At 45.7% G+C, this 26102-nt stretch overlaps 1 protein-coding gene and 1 long non-coding RNA gene across 5 annotated transcripts in view; one reads left to right on the top strand and one right to left on the bottom strand.

The window, feature by feature from the left end:
* The window catches only part of LOC105471291 (homeodomain interacting protein kinase 2), a 220021-nt gene that overhangs the window by 172113 nt on the left and 21806 nt on the right, over positions 1-26102 (bottom strand). The window contains exons 2-3 of one of the 4 annotated variants that reach the window (XM_071094375.1): positions 13491-13666; positions 11740-11935 (exon numbers count right to left, since the gene is read on the bottom strand). The exons of 2 other annotated variants lie outside the window; for them this stretch is intronic. The gene's annotated coding sequence lies outside the window, so the exon portion shown is untranslated. The remainder of the gene's footprint in view (positions 1-11739; positions 11936-13490; positions 13667-26102) is intronic. One more of the 4 variants, XM_071094376.1, reaches the window with a different exon arrangement.
* Positions 18279-21150, top strand: LOC139362718 (uncharacterized). The gene is made up of 3 exons (XR_011621918.1): positions 18279-18362; positions 19179-19396; positions 21031-21150. It is a non-coding gene; the product is annotated as an uncharacterized lncRNA (long non-coding RNA).

The following is a 26102-nucleotide window of genomic DNA, read 5'->3' as shown; positions in this document are numbered from 1 at the left end:
AGCAGATAGTGAGGCCAGGTGTGTGCCTGGCAACGCAAGGTAAGCTTCATATGGACTTTTCCTATCCTTTAGAAATGTTTGGTAAAGTCTAAATCAAGACTAAAAATCTGGTAGGCTTTTCCTCTTTTGTGCAAAAGTGAATTTGTTAGCCTTAAATATCTGGTACTACGTTAGTAAAGTAAAATAATGCGTTTTACTAACTGTACACCCATTTCCTGCCCAGTCCACAGCTGAGGTGCCTTTTTGAGCTAACTCAGGTTCTACTTCAGAAATGTTTGCTGCACACAGAATCAGAACTGGAAATCTACTCTATTCTTTCCCATTTTGGTGGTGTTGTCACCATGTCGCTGCTAATTTTTTTTTTTCCTTTTTTTTTTTTTTTGGAGACAGAGTCTTGCTCTGTCACCTAAGCTGCAGTGCAGTGGTGAGATCTCAGCTCACTGCCACCTCCACCTCCCAGGTTCAAGTGATTCTCCTGCCTCAGCCTCCTGAGTAGTGGGGATTACAGGCATGCGCCACCATGCCTGGCTAATTTTTGTATTTTTAGTAGAGATGGGGTTTCACCATGTTAGCCAGGCTGGTCTCGAACACCTGACCTCTGGTGATCCGCCCAGCTCGGCTTCCCAAAGTGCTAGGATTACAGGCGTGAGCCATCGCACCTGGCCCTAATTTTCATTTCTACTAAAAACTGTGTAGATTCTATTACTATGTATCCCCCAACCAAATGATATGTTAAGTCCTCACCCCTAGTACCTGTGAATGTGATCTTTTTTGGAAATTGGGTCTTTTCAGAGGTAATCAAGTTATAATAAAGTCATTAAGGTGAGCCCTAATCCCATATGACTGGTGTACTTATAAGAGGAGACACAGGCATATACACAGAATGGGGGCCACACAGCGACAGAGGCAGAGACTGCAGCAATGCAGCTGTAAGCCAAGGGATGCTCGGCATTGTTGGGAGCCATGAGAAGCCGGGAGAAGGCAAGGAGGGGATTTGTCTGGAGTCTCCGAGGGAACGTGACCCTGCCAACTCCTCTTCCAAAACTGTGAGAGAAGACATTTCTGTTGTTTTAAGCCACCTAGTAACAGTTTGTGTTAGTTTGTTACAGTCACCCTATGAAACGAGTACCCTCTGCAAAATAACTCAGGATGTATTTCGTTGAAAAGGCACATCTGTACTCAAGCTATGATAAAGTATTTATAACAATCGCAAAGTGGCGCTGGCCAAATGGCAGGTTGCCCTCTCAGCCTCCCAGCCTGTGTCTGTGGCCTCTTGGTTGAAAAGCAACAGAAGCATCTACAGCTTTACTCCCACGTTTTAGTCTTAATTCCTGCCAGGGTACTATACACCTCCTCTTCTTATGCAAATACATTTGTTCATTGTGATTGAAGTTTGACTTCAAAACAACAAAATTTCTAAGGAAGGCATCTAAAGTTTGATCTGTTCTCATCAGCGACGTCCACAGTTAAGAGGCTACAGACGGCACTTCCTCAAACCTGCCTTTTCTAAACCTCAACTTCTTGCTGAGTTATATAAAGAAACCAGGACAAAGGGCCGCCATCTGGGTTCTGCTCTCAGTGCAACACCTGTTTGCACACTCCTTGTACTCATGTTTATGTATTTCTTTGAGCATTTCTCTCGTAGGCTGTTCTCTAACTGCAAAGAAAACTTTGTGAAAGACGTTTTGCAGACACAGTGATGCCAGGGATGCGAGACGCAGATAACCCTTTTCCCTGGGCTCTCTTTAAATACAGGATTCATTTCATCCCCCTCTTAAAGCACAATAATCCATCCTTCTTACTCGATTTAAATAGCAACTGCTATTTACAACCGGAGCTCCATGTTACAACTCTTTTGTTCCTTGGAGAATTGTTTCATTCCCCTCAGTTGCCTTTAACTGACATCTGACTAAACTCAATTAGGGATCACTTTGGGAAAGGTACCACCTCCACAACTCGCAGGGAGAGAGAAGAGCAGGAAGAAATGAAAGGAAGAAAGCTGGAGTGTGGGGAAAGTTGGCAGGGATGCTGAGAGGAAAAGGAAAAAGAAACTACAGATGAGGAAAAGGAAAAAGAAACTACAGATGAGAAAAAGGTGAGAAGAGAGAAGGCAAGTGAAATCATATTGGGAGCATACTCACAATAATAAAGTAGCATTGTAATGTGCTTTGTAAACTATAAAGCACAATAAAAATGCAATGCACTATTATTTGCAATATTTAAATAGGTGCTTTTGTGTGTGTGTGTGTGTGTGGATATGAAAATCAGCTGGTACAGGGATCTTCTGGCAGGGCAACCAGTGGCCCATTCTAAGCTGTGCAAATTAAAGTGGGTTCTTTGGTCTGTTGCAAGGACATTTTTCTACTGTGAGTCACTGTCATCAAGCCAGTCCTAGCGTTATTACCCAACAACTCCATGGCACTGAGCCACTTACACCCAGTGCTGGGAGGAGGTGCCCACTCAGATAATACTGGTTCTTGCAGTGGGGCGCCTTCCTCCTGGCGTACATCTAAGACGTCTGATAGCTCTCCTATATCTTGCTTTAAAACAGAAAGGATGGCATTTGGTGATGTAGGCCGTCCCTCTCTTCCTAGGGGTCTGTACTCCAAGAGCTCATTTTCAGATTGTTTCTGCATTCTCAACAACTAGGTCAGATGCCAGTGCTGCCCTTTCTAAATGTGTGATCTCAGCAAGTTAGTTAACCCCTTTCTGCCTCTATCCCCTCATCTTTAAAGTGGAGACAGTAATATTTCATAGGGTCCTTGTGAGGAGTAAATGAACATACATATATAACATATATTATATATATGACATATTATATATAACATGCATAATATATATAACATATTTTATATGTGTGTATATATGCACACATATATACATATATTTTACATATACACATACATATATATTTTATATATATATATAAAAAAAATAGTGAGTCCCTGATATGGTTTGGATCAGCGTCCCCACCCAAATCTTGAATGGCAATCCCCAGTATTGGAGGTGGGGCCTGGTGGGAGGTGACTGGATCATGGGGGTTGCTTCTCAAGAATGGTTTAGCACCATACATCTTGGTACTGTCCTTGCAATAGGACTGAGTTCTCTTGCGAGATCTGTTGGTTTAGAAGTGTGTGGCACCTCCACCCTTGCTCTCTCTTGCTCCTGCTCTGGCCATGTGAAAGGCTGGCTCCTCCTTCATCTTCCCCCATGACTGTAAGTTTCCTGAGGCCACCCCAGAAACTGAGCAGATGCCAGCATCATGCTTCCTGTACAGCCGGCAGAAGCAGAAGCCAATTAAACCTCTTTTCTTTATAAATTACCCAGATTCAGGTATTTCTTTATAGCAATACAAGAACAGACTAATACAGTCCTAAACAAGCATTTAGTGAAAACTGAGGGGAGGGTGGTCAGCTAGCTCCCCGAGGCCTAGCTAACACAGAATAGAATTTACTTTCAAAGCTTCTGCATCTCTTTTCCATGTAACATTTTAACCAAAAGCACTATCCTTGGTCATAACTGAGACCCAGTTTCTATGTACAATATGCTTATTGCAGATTTGTATCTACTGTATAAACAATGACCTCAACTTTTTTGATGAAGCACTTAATCAGGAAGAAAAAGAACACTCCTGATATACATGATTTTTATACTTAAAAATAATCTATGTTTTACTTTCTAATACAGTATCATTAACCAAAAACACAAATGTAGAAAAATTTAAAGGATAAAGTGGGATAAAGTATACATATTCAAATTTTCGTCTGTATCCTAATACACTGTCTTACACCCTTGACTTTGAAAAGCTGTGCTGTAATTCAGGTAAGCTAAGCCATGTAACTTAGAATTAGCCTGGGCCAAATGATCCATCTTGGACAAAAAAAAGTACGTGAGAAGTAGCATTCCCAGGCAAAAGCCTTTCCGGCCAGTGTGTGACTCCTCTTTCCCTGATATTACAGTAACCAACCATGGTCCGGGGAGGAGTAGCTCCTTCGCCTGGTTAGTGGAAGAGGGTAACAAAGAGCAGAGACCCCAGCTGACCCAAGATGTGGCGCAAGTGTGAAACAAACCTCTGTTGTTTGTTACTGCTGTATAACTTAGTCTATCCTAACCAGTGCTGGAATATTCCTTAATGCTGCCATCCCTAATGAGTCACAATTAACGTGGTTCAGTGTAATGCTATTGTGATGCTCAACTAGCAAAACCAGAGCACACGTTTTTAAAGACAACTTTAAAATTCCGAAATAGTTCAGTCCCTTTCTTCCATATTTTAGCATCACTTCTGTGCCCCATGAGAATGCTTCAGAAGATCAATGTGTCAAATGCTGAAACAACTCTCATCATCACCAGTGTTAGTGATTTCAAGTGTGCGCGCACGAATCCCCCACCCAATAACTTTTCTGAACAAGGGGAAGGCACGGGATCTTCAGTGACAAATATTCTGGTTTGGTTTGCAAACTTTGACGCAAGTCACTCTCTGGTGACTAAAATGGGAAGATGCCCTTCACACTGACAACAGGAGTCCGACACTGCTGCATACAGGTCTAAGTGCCCCCATGGGAGAATCAGCTTTTACCCTGGGCTGATGTTTTCTCTGGGAAAAATGGACTTTCCGCACCCTGCCCCCAAATGCATTCTCATACTCCATGACACCACGGTTGTGTTCTTGGTAAAGAATATTTAAGTTCTGACATCATAATAACCATGGGTATTACTCATGGTAAGCTCACAAGGCTGGGAAGGCACATTCTGTACTCTTTATCACTGAAGTCAGCAATGGTTTTAAAAATAGCATGGCTCACACACCCAGGGGACCACTGATTCACTAATGGCCAAATACACACTATTGTGGACTCCTAACTCGTATGGTGTTTAGATTGTGATTTCTAGAATCAAGGCACACATTTATCATTTCCCTCATAGGAGTGTTATGCTGTACTAATTTATAAATAGAGATCTGCAGATCCTAAAAGAAGGAACCCTCAAAAATTACAAAACCAGGATTTGACAAGCCATCTGATTTGTTACTTCAAAATGATGTAAAATTTAATTAATGAGAGTATCTACCAACTTGGCATAACTACAATATGTCACACCTAAATAAAGAGAGATGATGTTACAAAGATAATTGACACTAATCTTAGTGAAGTCTAGAAGTAAGTTATAGGTTTTTCACTGTTGAGGGGGGAAGGGAATATTTGATTCTAGATGTCTCATGCAGGTTCTTTTAAGAGAAGTATACCATGAGCAGAGAATGTTTTCATGATTTATAAATACATTTAGAAGTACACGACCACTTAAGCCTTTTGCTTAAATTCTGCGCTAAATCAGCAACTTTCTCATCTCTTATTGGGATTCCAGAGAGGACCTTCTGACCAAGGAGAAAACACCTAGATATGTAGGCCTAGCTTCTCTGGATGCTAGGATTCTCTCTCTTTAAATTATTCAGATTGATCCATCAGCCTTTTATAGAATTAGTTAGTATGAACCAGTCTTTTAGAACCCAATAATCCTTAAATTTATGGAGTCAAATTTCCAAATCTGCTAAGCTGAGGACTCTAGAGGCCAGAGTGAGCAGCATCCAGGAATATCTGCTGAGCACCTACGACGTCCAAGCACCACCCCAAGAGTGGTAGGTGACCACTGGCATTGTGAAAGAAAGGGTTACCCGCTTTTCAGGAGGTCAACATGACAAGATGCAGCAAGGGGAGAAGAGATAACTGACCACAGAAGGAAGTCACAACTGTCGCCCATTGAATGGTGCAGGCTTCAGAGAATGGAAGGAGTGCTTTCAGAGTCAGCGCCAGCTTTACACACGAGAGTGCACCCCAAGGGGAAGCCAGGGGTGAGCTGAAACACAGAGGCCAGCAAGCACTGGGTTCCAGGGACAGATGAGACCCATTTTTATTTAAGATTCATAAGCCATCCACTGCCTACAGGACCTGGGATAGTGTGCAGATACAATACAAAGCACAATATGAAAATAAGATAAAACAGGACCAAACCCCTCTAAGGGAACATCAGGAAGAATAAAACCATGCCTGTGGTTGAGAGCTCTTGTAGTGAGTGACAAAAGGGTCTGGAAAGGCTGGAGTCAGCATGGCAGGTCTTTGGTGCCTAGTTTCAATTTTGTTCTGTTGAGGAGTCACAGGAGGTGGCTGAGAGAGGAGGGAGGAATGGTACCACTTCTGAATGGGAAATGAATGCATGTGGCCAGGGGCTCTGGCACCCACCACGGAGGAGCATCTGAGAGGTGATGGAAACCCGCAGGGAAGGTGCGGACAAGAGACTCGAGGGATGACCCAAAGACCTTGGCACTGACAGATGGGAAAAGAACCATGATAATGTGGAAGCTGCAGGATCAGGTGACAGGAGAATGAAGGGAAGGCTGGTCCCCTTTGGCGCCCTTGCTGACTTCAAGTGGCAGAGGAAGGCATGCCCTGGTAGGCGGAGGGGCCAATGCCCTGAAGAAGCATTCACCGGGGCACTGCAACTCTATTTCCAGAAGGGGCCCACACACACCAGTGTCAGGGCGGCCAAGGTGCTTCCCTGAGGGAACTCCCACAGCAGGAAGCAGAGAGCACACACTCCTGGGAAAGATGCCCTCCGCTCTGTCCTAATTCCCAGTGAGGGCATCTCCAAGGCCAGAGCTGACCCGAGACAAAATCAGCTCTCAGACACTCCTAGGAGTTACTGTCCTGGGCCAATACCCTTTGTTGAAGCCAGGAGGATGCTATTGAATAACATAAAAATCCCTAGGCTGGAGCTGTGGAGTACAACAGGAACTACAATCCTACAAAACACAGCAACCCTTGTGGAACCACAAAGGCCAATCAAAGCCATTTACCCAACTAGGATGCCTCACGTTACACGTAAGATATTAACAGAGAATGTCCGAATGTATGTTTTCCTTCCAATGGCTGGATGCAGGGAAGCTCTCTGGTTCTTTCACCATCATTAAGTATACTCAATTTACTCCTCCAAACAAGCCATGCAGGCCCAGCGCTAAGAGTCTTCCCTGTCAGTTCTCAAAAGCTGGTCAAGGGGTAGAAACTCTGTTGCCGTCTTGCACCATACGGCTCTCAGCAGCTCGCCTTGTGGTCCTGACCCTGCCAGCCAAGCCCTTTTCATTCCGTTTTAGTTAAGCAGAAAATGAAGCTATCAGCTCCATTTCCACTCTCTCTGCATGAATTCATTTCCCTTTGCCATCCTGGTTCAAACTATAAGGCTCATATAGTATTCCTACCAAGGTCTTACCTTGCTAAAGATTCTACTCTTCTAAGACTTGCTGAATCCAAACAAAAAGGTGGGAGGAAGTATGAGGATACATTCTAAGGGGCAACTTGAAATACAGGAAAGGATTCAAGAATAATAAGCCTGTTGATTTCTTGTTTGCCAGCTTTTACACCGACAAAACCCTAAGAATTATTAGAGGATGGGAATGTCTATGGAAGTGAAGTCAGTGACCCAGGAATCTGTTTTCCATACCTACTCATGCCATGAAATCCCATTAAGTCACCAGAAACCCCTGGAGGATAAGCTGTAACACCAGTTGGTGAAAGAATAAAAACCACTCTGCAATTTGCTCATTACCCCAGCTTGTCACCCAAACCATGGCTGAAAATCACTAGAAGCCCACCTTTCTCCTGGACTGCGGGAAAATGAACTGCCAAGGGCCCTGCACATCTGGCCTCTGCTACACCAGGAGTTTGGCGCCAGAAGCTCCCAATGCCCCATTGGTCCTGGGTCACATGAAGTGATTCAGAGCTACAGGGTCACGACTAAGCCACAAAATAAGAAACAAAGAACAAGATGAGCCTTTTCTTAGTTGCAAGCTAAAATTTGGGGAAAATGATTAGAAAAAAGAAAAACAGTGTGGTTGCTGGGAAGGCCAATTTCCTTTTACTCACAGGAAATCTTTTCTGCTGATTTAAGAGCAGAGCCACACCTGCTCACAGACCAAATGTCAGCACAGAAGGAAGCTGCACCTTTAGTTATTCAACCAGTGACAAAAGCATTAAAACAATTCTGAGCTAAGGAAATTCAACCTGGGCTCCAGGGCCCAGACCCGATCCATCTGCACATGAGTTAGAGGAAGGATTCGAGTTTATGGAAAGAAAGGGTATAGAAAAGGCACAGGCTCAATTCAAGACTTAGCAGTCCTGTTTTATACATGTTCCCCGAGTACAGACCAGCAGATCTGGGCTCACAAACAAGACCTAAGACCTACATTCTAAAAGAAAGGAGAACTCCACTGGGTCAACTGACAAAACTGGAATGCAAACAGTGGCTCGGAAAAAAATACTGTATCAGTGTTACATTCTCTAAAGTTGATCTCTGTACCATGTGTGAGAGTGCCCTATTCTCGGGAAACACACACTGAAGCATCAGGGGTAACGCGGCGCTGTCCAGAGGAGCTGTGTGTGCGACTGGAGAGGTTCTGTAGCCTCTGTTGTCTGAGGCAGCCACACGTGTGTCTATGGAGCCCTTGAAAATGTGGCTGGTGTGACTGAGGAACTGAATGTAAAGTTTTGTTTAGTTTTAGTTTAAATAGCTACTTGTGGCTAGTAGCTACCATTCTGGATGGTGCCGGAATAAAGGGCCATGATATTTGTAACTTACCCTCCAGTCAAATAACTATCATTAGTGTGTCTGTATATACAAATACACCACAGGCACACACACGACAACCAAAAGAGCAACAGTGAGAGACAGCACATTCAAGGGCATGACAAAACAAATGGGCTGAAGTGATAACAGAAAAATCTGGATACAGGGTATAGGGGAGGGGAATCTGGGTGTGGGGTATGGGGTAGTCTTTGTACTATTTTTATTTTTGCAGTATTTTAGTAACTTGGACACTAACTCCAAATAAAATGTTTTTAAATGTATAAGGATGAACATTTATTTATTAATCACTGAAATCTACCAGGCTACAAGTGGAACTCATTTACGGGCAGGGATTGGAACTCAGGATGTCCAAGACATTGGCAAATTTTGAACGAATATCATGGATGCCACAAGACACTCCTCTCTGAATACTGCTCCTCCACACCCATGGCACGGTGCTTCCCCCACAGGGGCAGAATAAATGTCCTCGCCCAAGATAAATTTTCTCACTTCTTTCCATCTGACCTCTAGCCTGTCTATGTCCATGAAGGACTTGGCTACAAAGGTAAGTTTCGGGCAGGCTTTGCTTGTTTTTGAAACAGGGTCTCACTATGTTGTCCAGGTTCAAATGATTCTCCTTGCCTTAGCCTCCCTATTTGCTGGGACCACAAGTATGTGCCACCATCCCCAGCAGGGCAATTTTTAAAGTAACAGCTTTATGGACACAACAACTCACATACCATAAAGTTCATGTTTTAAAAATGTATAGTTCAGGCCGGTGCAGTGGCTCATGCCTTTAATCCCAGCATTTTGGGAGGCTGAAGTGGGCAGATCACATGAGGCCAGAGTTCAAGACCAACCTGGCCAACACGGCAAAACCTTGTCTCTACTAAAAATACAAAAAATAGCAGGGTGTGGTGACACATGCCTGTAATCCCAGCTACTCGTGAGGCTGAGGCAGGAGAATTGCTTGAACCCTGGAGCCAGAGGTTGCGGTGCGGTGACCCAAGATTGCACCACTGCACTCCAGCCTAGATGACAGAGTGAGACCCTGTCCGAAAAAAAAAAAAAGGATAGTTCAATAGTTCGGTGGTTTTGAATACAACCGTATGACCATCACTGCTATCTAATTTCAAAACATTATCATCACTCTGATGATCAGAAACACCATACCCATTAGCAGTCACTCCCCACTCCCCCTTCCCACAGCCCCTGGAAACCATGAATCTCTATTTTCTATCTTTGCGGACTTGCCTGTTCTAGATATTTCATATAAATGGCATCACACAATATGTGTACGTCTGTCTGGCTTCTTTTGCTTAACATAAAATTCAAGGTTTACTCATGCGGTAGCATGTATCAACATTCCATTCCCTTTTATTGCCAAATAATATTCAGTGGAATATTATTGCACATTTTGTTTATCCACTCGTCAGCTTATGGACACTTGGGCTGCTTCTACTTTTTGCTGCGATGCAACCACGTGGACACGTGCTTTTATTCCTCTTGGGTACATACCTGGGAGTGGAACTGCCAGGTCATGTGGCGACCCTACGTTTAACCTTTTGAGGACCTGACACTTGTTTTCCAAAGTGGCCTCCTGAAGTCCCCAGGAGTCATGCAAAGTCCCCCAGATATCCCAGGCAAAGCACACAGAAGGCCCTTCTGCAGAGATGCTGCCCTTCTGTCCTTCAGTAAAATACCAGCCTAAATTCAAAGCAGGAGTCAGGGTTTGTTTGATTTGAGGTAAATAAATTAGAGAAGCTGTGACTCGCTTGGTGCCAGCAGCATGCTTAGCCTGGTAGCACCCTGGAGAAAGAGCCAGCACCTGGCATGGCAGACGAGGGTTGGCACAATGCACACTTGCTTGCCAGATGAAGAGGCGCTCTGTGCAAAGTGCAGCTGCAGCAGGACATAAACTGCTGCTCTCTCTACTGTCCCTCACCAGGGCAAAGCTGTCTGTGCTCCTGGTCAAGGCCTCAGGAGACTGACTTACTGTCACCCACACACTGTGCTCCTGAAAGTGCTGCTCAGAAACTGGCAGGGAGAAGATTTGGAGGGGGTGAGGACCACGAGAAATCAGAGAGCAACTAGACAAGGCAGATATCAAAAAAGACGGGTCCTTCAGGGCCTGCACACCTGTTAGTCCTAATATATTCCAGAGCAAGGGATCAGACTAGTGCACACATGGGCTGAAGCCCAGGGAAGGAGCCAAGTCCACCACCAATGCAACTGGTGAGTCAGTATCAGGCATGTGTCTCCTCCAAGTTGGCAGTAAACAAACGCTCGTGCTTCATGTTTGGGCACCGGACTGAATTACCAGGCAAAAAGCACAAATTCTGGCCAGGCACGGTGGCTCAAGCCTATGATCCCTGCACTTTGGGAGGCCGAGGTGGGTGGATCACTTGAGGTCGGGAGTTCAAGACCAGCCTGGCCAACATGGTGAAACCCCATCTCTACTAAAAATATGAAACTTAGCCGAACATGGTGGTGGGTGCCTGTCATCCCAGCTACTCAGGAGGCTGAGGCAGGAGAATTGCTTGAACCCTGGAGGCAGAGGTTGCAGTGAGCTGAGATCGCGCCACTGCACTCCAGCCTGGGTGAGACTCCATCTCAAAAAATACAAAGTACAAATTCCAAAGCTAGTCAAGCAAGCTCAGAGGTTGGTGAAGAGTTGGTGAGGAGAGGAGGATTTCTGCAGAGAAGAGCAGTCCTGGAACGGCTGGCTCTCTCTTTTGTTCCCTTCAAAAGCACTTTTCTTCCACATGTGCGCCCTGGGGAGACACTTGGTTTCATCTTAGAGTCACTGTGCTGAGCTCCGTAGGCCCCTTCTTTCACTCTGGACCCCATCCTTTGTATCATCCTGTCCTCTTGCAACGTTTCACTTGTCCTTCACCTTTGCCCCCTCGGGACAAACTTTGTTGGCAGGCCTGGCATTATTTTTGTTTTTGAAGATATTGTATTTCAAAAACAAACTGCTACATATTTAATAAAGAAAGCTCAACCACGGTTTGACGCGGTGGGGACGCAGAAGTGGCAGGCAGGTAGCTTGAGATCCTGAATATGTCCTACCAGCGCACAGCCTGTCCCCTCGGCCCCCATTAATCTCCACGCTCTAGCCTGTCCCACCTTTGTTATTTCTCCAATTTCGTGAATATTGATCAGCTCAGTAGAGCTCTGATTTTCACAGGTAACTCCTCCTATGTCCTGCGCATTCACTTTCTCAGTCGCCATTTGATAAATACTCAGTATGATCACCGCGATTCACGTGTTGGTGTCTGTAATATGGTTCGCCTTTTGAAATCACAGATAAGTGGCACAGAACCTGGTATGATAAAAACGTCAGAGAAAACAAAGATAAGAACATGAACTTGATCTTTACATACACTCTCTCATCTAAGCCTCACAGCAACCCTGGGAGGTCATTATTATCATCCTCACCTTACAGAAGAAAGAGATTCAGATAGACTAGCAGGATTCGCTCCCCCAAGGTCATGAGCTCGTAAAATCAGAGGACCTGAATTCAAACACATGTCAGTATGACCCTAAAGCCTTTACATTTTTCATTAGGAATGTAAATGACAACGTTTTAAAAAGTCATAAGCCCTTACTCAGCCATGACATGGTTATGAATTGCAGAAAGAACAATGGAGTGGGAGTTAGAAAATTTGGCTTCATGAAGTCTGGCTTTGTGTTGATTTCGAGCAAGTCACTTAATATTTCTGAATACAGATCTCCTCTTCCATGAAGGAGGCAATGCTTCCCAAACTGTGCTTAGTGTCCTGTGAGGTGCTAACATTTATTATGAAAAAAGAAGAAACACATGAGGTCAAAACAGTTTAAGAAATGCGGGGTTAAATCAAATAAAGCGGTTTTCTTTTTTCAGGACTTCTCAGAGCCTTTACTACAGCAGTGCACACTGGATCTCCAAGAGGGACATACAATATGTTCTGAGGCCCAAATTTATTTACCAAGGGAAAACTTTCTTTTTTTTTTTCCATACAAAATACTCCTTTTTGTCAGGATAGGAGATTGAAAATAATGGATTGGACAATCCCCAAGGAATCTTTTAGCTCTAACAATGGGTAATTTTCTGATTTATCTTATCATTCCAAATGGATAGCAGATTTTCTGGGGGTAGAATGTACTTTTCTAGGAAATCAAGAAAATGGCAGCTAGGTAGGGGCAGGCCAGAATGTTCAGAGAAGCAAAAGGAGCATGAGGACTCATCACAGACAGCTGTTCCTATAAAAGCCTTGCACATCTAGGGGTATCTTCCCCTCTTTAAAATAAGTCAGCATCATCCAAATGCCATTGGGCTGGCTTTGTCTTCCAAAGCAAATTTCCTGGGCATTACAGAGACTGTAAACTGCCTTGACTGACTTATAAGGAAGAATCAATAACGTCTGTCCATGACCCATCAAATCTATGTCTAAGGAAAGACCAAGTCTTTAGGACAGAAACGTGGCATGGCAGCTTCACAAACTAGTGGAGATGGCTCTCTGGAGGACAGTCTAGGTGGGACTCCCAAGGCCTTCACTGCTTTGCAGGCACCTCTTCCCCAGGTGTGCAGGAAGAGGCCCCAGCCATAGAAAACCTAAAAGGCTTTTTTGGGGAGGAACAGGAGACCCTGCCAGACCCTGTGGGTTGGATCTTTACTGGCTGAAAGGGAGGGCTGCACACATCAGGGAAGAGAAATAGAGGAAGAAGATGATGGGCACAAAAGCAGAGGGGCAACAAAGTACAGATCACATTTTGGGGACACAGGGTACAGTTCTCAGAATAGAGAAGAATGTCCAGGTCAAAGGTTTCCTAGAAAACTCCCTTCTCTTTAAAACAGACACATGATTTTCCCTGGGACATTTTTATATACAACTTACAATTGCCAGATCACTCTTGGAAAATACGCTGCTCATCTTGGTAGTGGCAGTGGAAAGAAGCCAGTGTCCTTAGACATACCTCTTTGTGGACCCCAGCCCCAACATGCAGGTGTCCACAGCACAGGACGGAGGACTCCATGCAGCCAAAAATCTGTAGTTACCCCTAAGTCCTCCATCTAGAAAAAAAATGAGACTTGGTAGTAGCCACTGCCCCGGGGATTCAGCTGGAGCCCATCTCCAGACCCCAGTTATCCCCCTGCTGTTCCAAGTTCCAGACTGGGGCTCCAGGATCAAAATGGCTCAGGGCTTTGTGCTAAGAGCTCTGAACAAGACACAAGGGGATGGTTTAAGACTCAGGATGCTGAGGATTAAGTATCTGGGCAGTTAGTTCTAGAGGTCACCTAAAAGATTATAGAGTTCTGCGAGAGACCTGGAATGGGGAACTAATACTGGTTGTACGCCTATTTAAAAGCCAGGCACAACATCCAAAGTATATAAAGAACTCTTACAACTCAACAACAAAAACACAACCTAAGTTTTAAATGAATGAAGAACGGAATATACATTTAGCCAGAGAAGACACAGACATAGTCAATAAGCATCATTAATTATTAGGGAAATGCAAATCAAAAACACAATGGGCATCTACTTTTGTGACTATTTTTTAAATGGCTTTATTGAGATACAACTCACATACCAGAAAGTTTACACAAAACCGTGTCCACGAATGTTCACAGGAGGATTATTCATAACAGCCAAAAAGTGGAAACCACCCACATGTCCATCGAATGATTAACAGATAAGCAAAATGTTGATATTCATAGTGTGAAACACTATTTGGCAATACAAACAATGAAGAACCAATACCTGCTACAACATGGATGAACCTCAAAAACATGCTAAGCAAAAGAGGCCAGACACAAAAGATCACATATTGTCTGATTCCATTTCAATGAAACGTCCAGGACAGGCAAGTCTATAGAGACAGAAAACAGATTAGTGGTTGCCAGGGGCTAGGAGGAGAAGCGAACAGGGAGTGAGTTAACAGGAATGGGATTTCCTTTTGGGATGATGAAATGCTGGAATTGGATAGTGGTGCCTTATGTACAACTTAGTGAATAGGCTAAAAGCTGATGAACTGTACGCTTCAAAAAAGTGAACTTTCTGGTATGTGAGTTATATCTCAATAAAGCCATTTTAAAAATAGTCACAAAAGTAGATGCCTGATACATATTCTCACCCACTGGACCTGAAATGCGCATCATCATCCCATTTCACAGGTGAGGAAACTTGCAGACCGGTGAAAAGCAGCTAATTGCCAAGAGGCCTGCTGCTAAGCCACGTGACAGACTTCTGGCAAGTGGATTTTAACTAGGTTTGCTGACTCCGGAGGCCACGTTCTGCTCGCTTCACCATGCTGCTCCCTGCCAAGATGATAAGCTAACCAGCAACTGCAGAACGCTTCCTCTGGAAAAAAGATCACTCCCTGAACAAAGGATCACTGACCTACATAAAATGCTCGTGCTGGAAGTCACGTTAAGCGGCATCTCACCAAATCCCTTCATTTCACAGATGAATAAGTAGAGTTTCAGGGCACTGTACTGACCTGTCCAACCAAAGCAGCAAGGCTGGTGGGCACAGTCACCCTCTCATTTTACAGAAGACAAGCTGGCGTATTGTTCACTGCAATTAGTTAGGAATCAAAAGGTAGAAGGAGTTCACCCGGTTGGGGCATGCGGGTCAACAGGCATTCACCAACCTTCAAACATGCCAGCCTCACATCCAGGTCCCAGCCAGAAGATCACTCGGGCCAGTTATAGCTCACATTATTCTGCGGTTACCCTGAAATTTCTCTTCTAACCCCAGGAGTGCTCTGAAAAGTCCCACCAGGGTGCGACTGTTCCAAGGATCCCTTGGAGCTTTTGAACTACTTAGCAGGAACGAGGAGTTCTGGATTTAGCATTCAAGTGTGAGGATAAAGGCTAGGGAGACTGAGGAAGCAACTATCCTCCCCCCCAGTCTAAAGTGACTCCATGGGGAACGACTTGAGAAGGAAAGGGAAGGAAGGCGAAGCGGATTATTTCACACTGCAACCGCAGGGCCTCGAGGACTCTAAGTTGGGGGTCTTTTTATTGCCTGCTTAATGTCTCCAGGGAATGTCCTGTCTCAAACTTAAATGTCCCAAATGGAGCTCATTACCCCACTGTTCTCCATCCCACAAATCTATTCCTCCTCTTGTTTTCTTTTTCCCCCAGGACCATCATTCGCATTCCCCAGTGGCTGAGGCTAAGCACCCTGGCTCACCTTCCACACCCCCCTCACTCCCCAACTTCCAGGCAGTGGCCAGGCCTGCTGGCTCAAGCTCTGCCTCCACCTCCTCCTGGAATCACCTCCTCCTCTGCATGCTCACTGCAAGCATTGTCCTGAGGACTCAGTAAATGTTTACTGAATTGAGAAGTCAATCCTACCCAGTACTAGTTAAGTCCTTCACAGCAAGTAGCGGCCATGATTATTTCAACACAGAAAAGGAGAAAAAGAGGAGTTGGATGACCTCATGTAAATAGGTGACAGAGAGGTTATTAAAGCAAAGCTCGAGCCAGGAGGAGCAGAGCAGATGGGGCTGTGAGCCACTCTTCGCACGCGTCCCGCTGGAACAGAAAGGCACACCAAGACACCAGGGCTACCGACTGCATCTGCAAATTATTCATTATTTCAGTGCAGTCCCCCTGAACTCTCCATCTGCTGATGGCTACTACAGTCAAATAATTACATTCAAATGAAAAAATCTGTGACCTGTAACTTGTTCCAGTCAGCCCAAGTGAGACACCCACTGTCCCCCAGCCGGGCCTTGTGCACCCCTGTGTGGGGCAACCTCGGGCTTGCTCCCTGGCCACCTTTCCTTCAAATTCCAGATCAAATGATGCATCCCTGGTCATTGGGGACCTAGGGTTTTCTCTCTGTGCCTAACAGTGCTCATCACGTATTACCCTGCATCAGTTGATGTCTTTTGTTGCTTTGTTTAGTCTTGTCTGCAATGAGTTTATGAGTGCTTGGAAAAGACAGCGACTGTGCTGAAGTGGGCTAATGTATGTAAAGTATTAAGCTCAGAACTGGGCTTGGCACACTATAGGCACTACCAATATAAGCATCAGCTACTGTCAGTTATGACTACTTACTGATGTCCCCCGCGTCCCCAAGCATGATGCTGCACATGTAGCACAAGCTACTGAATCTGCTGGAGGTTGACAACAGGTTTCTCTCACCTCCTTTCTCTTCCTAACCTCTACTCAAACTAAAACTCCTGTCCTCCAAGCCCAGGAATTCTAGCTGCACATCCACCAGTCTCACCACTCAGTCCTTCCTTCTAGGCCATCCCTTCACTGTTCGGAGTCCAGTCGGCCAGGGCGACGTGGGCCAGTGGAGAGGCAGGCTCTAGTCTGACATAGCGTGTCTCTGCCTCACACCCCTTGCTTGTCTCGGGGTTAGAGATATTGTAAGACTTGGTGAACCATTTGTTTCTTTCTGAAATCAGATAACTTAGTAGAGCTAGAAAACGAGGCAATTTTTAAATTATACCAGGCACTGAGCCAAAGCTGGACAACATTCATTTGTCCAGGGCAGGCCAAATCAGTCACAGGGACCCCTTTTCAGTGTGAAACTGCACCTAATACTGCCCAGTCGGGGTTCCATCTCAGATTCTGAGACGTCCCACACGCACGCTCTCTAAACGGCATCCTCTGGTCACAGTCCCTGTGGCAGCCATCCATTCAGCGGCTGGGGGCAGGGTGGCAACTGTGAGGAACGCAGAGGTGGCTGAGCCTCGGTAGCTTTTGTCAGGCATCTGCAATCAACAAGTCTAGTACGACAGACTCCAGGGGAGACCCTCCCAGCTTCAGAGAAGGTGGTTTGCATCTGGACATCCCCACCTTCCTAGCGTTGGGACTAGCGGCCCCTCTGGGCACATCAAGGGCCGGCACTTGAAACCTGTAAAGCAACATCTCAGTCTGCCCATGTCCAGAGACCCAGCTTCCTGGCTTCTCTTCAAGTGTCTTCATCTACCCTGTCTCTACCGAGCACTAAACCAGTTGAAGATAATTCGGGCTCAGAGAAGGAACTGCAGAGAAAGCCTCACATTAAGCATCTCTTTAGTAAAGCATCCAGAAAATTCTGCCTGTGTTACTTCATTTTTACTCCCACCTAGGCCCCTGTCGCTGAGGACGAGACCACACCTGAGGGCACTAGCCAAGCCAGGGTGACCAGTCAGCCCCAATCCTCCTGTGGCCTCCACTGGATATCCAGGCACCCACGGTTCTTCCTTTGGGCCCCAGTCCACCGCTATTCTAGTGATCTGGAGCCATACTGACCAACACAGAAGCAGCCAGCAGGCACGAGTGGCTATTTACATTTAAATTAATTAAAATAAAACATTGAGTTCTTCGGCCCCACTGGCCACATTTCAAGTGCTTACTGGTCACGGGGCAAGTAGCTACCACGGGAGAGAGGGTGGACCAAGAGAAACATCGGTACAGAAAGCTCTATCAGGCAGAGCTGTTCTAGATGGTGACATTTAGACTTGCAGGTGGCCAATTTTTTTTTTTTTTAACTGTCACTTTGTGGTCTTGAAGAAAATATTTTTCCAACCTAAAAAGACAAAATTGCTTTCTCTAAAAAACTCAGTGAGGTAAAAGGTCACCTCCACGCAATGACCTTCACAGAACACCCGTGTTCTTCGGAAGCTGGTCTGCCCATTGGAGCCGCTTCTCTGCTTTCTATGACACTTTCGGAACCCTCAGCCCTACATCCAGACTCCCACGCTCCGATGGAAACTTTAACCAAAGCATAGGAGGGGCTCTTGCTTTTCTTCTGGAGTTTGTAAGTCACTGTTTTTCCATGGGCCCTATGTTACTTTATTTGGCCTAGCATAACACAGCACCACAAGCTGGGGGCATACTCAACACAATTTATTATCTCACAGTCCTGGAGGCCAGAAGTTCAAGATCACGGTGTCGACAGGGCTGGCTCCCTCCGAGGTTGTGAGGGACGGTCTGTTCCATGCCTCTCTCCTAGTTTCCGGTGGGTGCTGGCAATCTTTGCTGTTCCTTGGCTTCAATGCCTATTAACCCAGTCTCTGCTTTCATGCCGATGAGCCATGGTCCCTGTGGGCGTGTGTCTGAATTTCCCCTTCTTAAGAGGACACTAGTCATACCAGATTAGGGGCCCACCCTACTCCAGTGGGATCTCATCTTAACTAGCCACATCTGCAATGACTCTATTTCCAAATAAGGTCACATGCTGAAGTACTGGGGGTTAGGCCTTCAACATGTGAGTGGGGAGGGGGACACAAAATTCATCCCCTGACAGGCCCTCAAAGCCTCAAAGAAAAAGCACTCCTCCTGGCACACCACCTGCCTTCCATTTTTCTATTAATATGAAAAGATTTGTAAGAAATTACTGGCTACTCAGCTTTGTGGCAGCAGCTGGTGATCCCAAGCAGAAGCTTACACCACAGGAGGCTACTTCCATGATACACCAAGTCCATTCAAGCCCACTATCCTCGATTTAACAAGGCCCAACAACAAAAACCTGACCTTGGATAGGGTGTGAAGGAAAAACTGTCACAATTGTCATGGTCACAAGTAGAATGCTGAGGAGTTCCTCCCAAGTTCATCAAACTGCCTTCTTTTACAGATATGTTCTCTGGATGATGTGGCAAAAACAAATGAAAAAAGTCCCTCCTGACCCAGACTCCTTAACACACTGCCGGAGTGTCACTGTCATCATACAAATCACCGCCAAGCTCATCAAACGTGATTATCACAAACAGAAAGCTACCCACCAGCACAGTGGATCCAGAAAGGTGCTGTGGGTTCATGGCCCACGTCACATGTCTGAGTTATAAGACACAGGTGAGTTACCAATAAATTCAGGCAGCATGGAATGGAAAAACCCAATAAGATTTAGTGCTAGAAAGCCTAGTTTGAATCCTAGCTTTGACACTTACTGGACAAAAGATCTTGCACAAGTGAATTTGCCTCTCTATGCCTCAGTTTACCCCACTGGAAAATGCAGAGCCTGAGATCTACTTCACATCAGGCTAAGAAAGCTCTCATGATGGCCATCATTGTGTTAATTAGCATTTACTGGGCGTGGATGACGTGTTCACGACAGCTCCCAACAGGTGTGAGGTAAGACACCACTATTACCCCATTTGCTGGGAGAAGACTCGGGCTTAGAGCCTCTGATTACACACCTGCACTCTAACCATTTCCTACTACTGCCTCGCAGAGGAGGTCGGCAGCGGAAATAGTGGCAGGCTGTATACATGCTTGTTCCCTGCACCCTCCTCTGGTATCCGCCATGCCGCACGACAGTTCATACTGTCCTGGCACTGTCCACTCCCAACATCTTCACAAGGACAGAAGATCATCAAAAGTCATTTAGACGAAATAACACCTCTGCCAGGACACAGTCATTCCCTCATCTGATATTTCCCCAAACTCTCTTCCCTAACCTCCTCCCATATAACATTCCTGACAGCTGGGAGAACAGCACTGACCACTCTCCAACCTCCCATCCAGACCTGCCTCTGTCTATCTGCTCCTTCTCACCCTCTGTTCATCCCCTGGAGACATTAATATGGAACCCAACTGTCTGGCTTCTGACCTCCATACTCTTTTAAAATTGCGGTATAGAGATGACAGTGCCCCTGGGTAAATGGTGGTGTCTTGGTTATGGCCTCATGGTTTTAGCAGTTAGGCTTTGTCCCTTGGAGTGGTTAAATAAAGACAGACATTAGCACAGTTTTCCACCCAATTATCCTATTTACAAAAATAGAACTCTCCTCTGTGAGCATTTTAAATAGAGGCCTTAATTTCCACAGACATCAACTTTACCAGGTCGATTCCTAAAGCCTCAACTGGTGAGCTAGAATACAGCATGGTGGGCAACGGAACGTATCCTCAAATGATCTCTTCCTATATATACTATTTTGGATGTATACATCTATTCATAAATATACAGATATATTTACACACATACGCACATACATGCATGCACATGTCAGTTAAAAAAAGTAGGCCAGGCGCGGTGGCTCACGCCTGTAATCCCAGCACTTTGGGAGGCCCAGGCGGGCAGATCACGAGGTCAGGAGATTGAGACCATCCTGGCTAACACGGTGAAACCCCGTCTCTACTAAAAATGCAAAAAATTAGCCAGGCGTGGCGGCGGGCGCCTGTAGTCCCAGCTACTCGGGAGGCTGAGGCAGGAGAATGGCGTGAACCTGGGAGGCGGAGCTTGCAGTGAGCCGAGATCGCGCCACTGCACTCCAGCCTGGGCGACTGAGCGAGACTCCGTCTCAAAAAAAAAAAAAAGTAATGGTCTTGAAGGTTGTCTGACAGGCATGTAGACTGGCAGTTCTGCTGGGTGTTTTGGGTCTTGTGTTGCATCAAACCTCACCAGTAGAAGGATAAGAAGAAGTACTCAGATCTGTTATTTTGGCCTTCCGTGGAATGATATTTGCTGAGTTGCATTTTCATTTTAGGCCTTGAGCTTCCAATGAGGACTGCTGTGAGAAGAGCTTAAGAACCCGGTTTTTCATTTGTTGTGGGGATGCTGAACACCCTGTTCATGATACCTCTCAGTGCTTCCTAGATAAAAGTCCACATGCAAAATTTAGTTGAAAAGAACTAAAAAAATCTTTGCTCCTCTTGGGGACCTGGTACGCCTTCCTTCTCTGACAGCAAGAATTACCGCAGTGACCACATTTGCCTTTTCTCTTTGATGTTATGAAGCTCAGCTAAATAGCAATGTAAGGGACTGTCTGCATATCTGTAATTCTTTTTCTTCCTGACTTTGAACTTCTGTATTTATTTGTATTTACCCTGATCTTGTCCTAAATTCTTTTATGTATCATATGGTTTATTACAGTATATGTATTTATACTATAAAATCAATCAAAATTTGTAGAACAAGGTGAATTACAAATACTCAAATAGAACTCAATTAAAATAATTACCATAGTAAACATAGCCAAATTTAGAGAATAGTATAGTTAAAAAACACTACACAATCAGAGTAAAACATTAAAAAAATGAACATGTTGAAGCAGACACTCTAAGTTGCCTTCCTAACAGCCATTTCCTCTTTCTCCTCTGGAGAGGCAGGATTTAGTTTAGACGTCACTCTCCCCACCACCACCTCCCACCTCCTTCCACCTGCCCTTCATGGGACTCAAGAGCCAATCCTGGCTAGTCTAAGCTAATTGTTTGCTGTGCCTGGAGTGAAGATCTGGGCTAGGCATGTTGCCCAGTTATAGCCTATGAGAAGGGGAGAGAGAACAGCTGGGACCTTTGGGGAAGGTTCCCTTATTTGATGAATGGTTTATTTGGAGGGACCGATGGATGGATGGATGGATGGATGGATGGATGGATGGATGGATGGACAAACATATTTCTACTGGGTCAACCATGCACACGAACCATCACTTAGTGCTAGGCACAAAACTGAGATATGAGAGTAAATAATTAATGACTAAGGGCTGGAGGAGGCAGATGCCATAAGAATCACAATCTTCTTCAGAAGACACCCCAAAGATGGAGCTTCCAGATTCTCCCAGAGATCATGTTAATCTCTGAGAAACATGTTGAGAAACTCTATGTAAGTACCAAATTTGTATCACTACATACGAATAGCTCTTGCTTTTCCACAAAAGATCACAGAAGGAAGGAAGGATGGGAGAAAGGGAAGAAGAAAGTGAGGGAGGAAGGCAGGCCAGCCAGAAAAGTTTACTGCCCCTTTCCAAAGTATACTTTGTGTATTCTCTGGATTAGGTAGAATTCCTTCCATATTCAAAATCAATTGTAACTGCTCTCAGGCCACTCACAACCTTGCTTTTCTCTAAATGCCTTTTCTCTAAGAGACACCAGCCACACATGTGCCTGTGTGCACACACATGCTCAGAAACTATTTCAAATGGTCTACCACCTCTTCAGCCCCCTACCCCAAAGGTGCAGCTCCTTTGCTAGAAAAGAGACTGAAGTCCAAGCTGCTGGCTGCATCCGCTGGCTCCAGTGTCCCCCAGACGCCTGTCATCGCCCACCCTGGGAGCTCTTCTCCACTGCCCAAACTGTCTTGTTCACGGCAAAATAAAATACTATTCTTTTCTACTCTAATAGGATGCCCTCTGTCTGGCCGTGCAGAGTCTGTCTCATGGTTTCTCACTACTCAACGTGTCTGCAGGTGATTTTCTCCCGTACCTCTCCCCCTTCTGCACAAAATCATGTCCACCTCCCTCCCAAATTGCTAGAAACCAAAATCTTCCTAAAAGCACCCCAAGCTAACTTATGGGGTTAGGACCATCACACCCAGGATTCCCTCGGTCCTCCTATCTTTAGGCTTTGTTTCTTTTTGAGGACACGATTCTCCAAAGTTAACTTCTATAAAGCAAATCCTATTTCTCACTGACCCATATTTTACCCAACAGCTGGCACTGCTTTTTTCACAGTTGGAAAAAAAAAAAAAGAAAAGAGAAAAGAAAACTCTGCTGAAGCACGTGGAGAGCCGGCCATGCAGCCCTGCTGAAACATGAGGGATTTTCCTTCACCGGACTTTCCAGGCTCAAAATTCCTGAACTTCCCACATTAGTCCAATGCTGCTGCTACGGGTTGGACTTCTGCACATTAGATGTCATCATAAAGAGAATCTAGGTGACAAACAAGGCAGAAATGAGCACAAGTTTGTCCTCACCACTGGGAAATCAATTCCCAGTGCACATCCCACAAGAGAGCAGTCTATGTAGGCTTGGGCAAGCACAGGTGTGGCCTCTGTCCCAAGGTTCTCCTGTCCCTCTTTACAGCAGTCAGATGGGCATGGCTGTTTTCTATTCTGTTCTTGGCTGAACCACTGGGCCCCAGGGCTTTGCACACAGTGAGCCCCCCTTGCTGCTGAGAGACTGACTTCTGAGAGGGAGGTGATGGAGACTGAGGCTGCCTCTGCAGAACAGAGGGCAGCAGCAATACCAGACATGCCCTCTGAGAGGTCTTTGCTTTAAGCTGACTGGCAGGTAATAAAAACCCAGGTTCCAAAGGAGCTTAATCGAGGGCGCTGGCTTGGCAGCTGAACTGGAGATCAGAGGGGACCAGCAACCATGGGAGCCTTCCTACATGTCACACCATTCTTTGGGACCAGCGGTGGCTCTTTAAGGATGAACCACACCATCGCACACACCTGAAGCTGGGAGTGGATGAGAAGGGGGAAATCTTCATGGAGAAAGACGCCAAATGTCATGAGTCATAAAGCAAATTCTGCCTTGGAACCATCGAGGGAGATTATCTTTCAGTTCAGAGTGCAGTTTTTTCCAGCAAGATACAAAAAGCTTCACGGATCATAGTAACCAGCTTGCCTGTTATTGAGTTGAGCACAGTAGGGAAAATGCAAAGGTAAAGTGTATGCATGTAGAGTGGCTCTGAGCACTTCTGAAAATGACCACTCAAGGGCTGGAGGGCCAAGGGAGTGTCTCTGCGAGGGCAGGCGTGCGCACACACCAGCGGCCCCCAGCCAACGCCCTGACCCAGCACACACAGGCAGCAAAGGAGGTGAGCCTGTCCCTTTAATTATGCCAATTGTGAGATGGGGAAGGCGCCAGTGGAGAAGGCATTTAAAGCAGATTGCCCCATTTAGGGAGATATGATACTTGGAAGTGAAGACTGGCACTTTTCCTAGACTAAAGGTTGCGCTGAATGGCCAGAGAGCAGGAGGGCAGCAGCCCTGCCTGTGGGGCTTTCACCTGACTTCAAAGACGGGCGCCACGCCGCAGCCAGTGCACAACACAAAGGGAAGCGGGGGCTCGAGGCCCTGGGCTGCTATCTGCTCCAATTTAGGGGACAGTCCTGCTTCTCCCCAAGAGACACCCTTTGGATGTGGGAAGAAAGCAGCTAAACAGGCCTGAACACGAGGGCTGGAAAGAGGAGATACTGCACCTCAGGCCTTGCCCTTTAATTTCAGAGCCATTTTAAGCAAGGTAAGTATTGTATCTAAGTCTCCTATAGAAGAAGCATAAATGGTAGGCGCTCAATTAATGTCATCTCACTTTGAGTCAGAGAAACATCTTCACCTTGCATTACTGCTGAACAGAACTGAGGGCCCTCGAGACCACTTTGTGGTGGCCATAAGGAAAAGGCCTTGAAACTCATGCTTCAGACACTTTCCACCACACCAGGGCTGAAAAGAGCGGCAGGAAGGGGTCTGTGTACAGAGCAAGAAAGCTGGTTCCACCAAAGTCAGGTTAGAATACAGATACATGTACACACGTACACATAGAAAAGCTAAGTGTGTGAGAGAGACAGAGTGTGTGTGCGTGCAGTATGTTAACTAAACCTCTTACAAAAGTCATTAAAATTTTCTAAAAACTAAATTCTGAACAATAATTAATTTGTGAAACCAACAGAACAAAGTGCTAAGGGCCTGGGAAACCACCATCTCTTTACACAGATCACTGAGGACTTGATAAGAAACTTCCTCTGTCACAGGGCAGCCTCTGGGGGCAGTGGGAGGGGAGCTGAAAGGGAGAGAAAGAGAGACAATGATGGAATTCCAAAGCTAGGAGGGCCTTCCAATACGTTGTCTTGCTACGGAGGACACGGGTGATACGGCTTCTTGGAGATCACACAGTGAGTCTCTGATTCTCTAACTACAGCCTGGATGGTTCATACGCATGACACCACGGGGGCACAGAGATCTCCATAAACACTTTAACAACAACATGTGTTGGGTGATCTTTCTGTTCAGATCCCGACTCTCAGGGAAGATGGCCTCACTTCTGGCATGGCGGGGATACACATCCTGGTCAGTTTAACTCAGCCAGTGCTCATGCTCTTCCTGTTGTCAGTGACTTGACTTAGGCGCTGGCACACACCATCAGCCTGGTCAATGAGGTGTGAAGGGAGGTCTGCAGGAAGCCTCTGGAAAAGGTTTGCTTGCTCTAAAGAGATGCTCTTTTTCCCATGGACACTCTCGAGTTGGATGTGATGCCTAGAACTGTGGCAGCCAACAGACCAACATACCACAGACAGTGGGGCAGAAATACAGGAAGAATGTCGGTTCTTTATAACCAACCCTGGAGCTGACGCCCTCAGAACTTCTTGTTAACCAGACAGTCAGCTTTCCCTTTTGTTTATACACTTTGTGTTGGTTTCTGGCTATTGAAGCTAAAAGCATCTTAACCAATAATCTACTAATAAACAGTCCATGAAACAAAAAACAATTTGTTTTCTACCGTCCTGCTCGCTCTGAAGAGAAACAAGGTCTCCTGAGCTGACAGGGAAAATCCCCACCTAACTCTTTTCCCCGCTTCTTCCTTTCTTCCCCCTTTTGGAATTGTAAACACACTCAGAACTACCAACCTCTCTCAGAAGAAGCCTGAAAGATGCTCTGGTCTCACATCCGTGTTATGCCGGACCCCAGTCTCCAGCAGTCCCTTCACAAGGCACTCATCCTGAACACCTCCAGCACTGGAGAAATCGCGGGCCCCACGGCTGTCCACATGTGGAGGGCTTCGGTACGATGTCCTTCTTTAGGGCCTGATGGAAGTCTGCCTCCCGTGGCTTTCCAGCCATT

Source organism: Macaca nemestrina, chromosome 4 (genome assembly GCF_043159975.1).
Source record: "Macaca nemestrina isolate mMacNem1 chromosome 4, mMacNem.hap1, whole genome shotgun sequence".
Lineage (NCBI taxonomy): Eukaryota > Metazoa > Chordata > Mammalia > Primates > Cercopithecidae > Macaca > Macaca nemestrina.
Note: the sequence above shows the minus strand (reverse complement) of the source record. Positions and strands in the feature narration are given on the sequence as shown.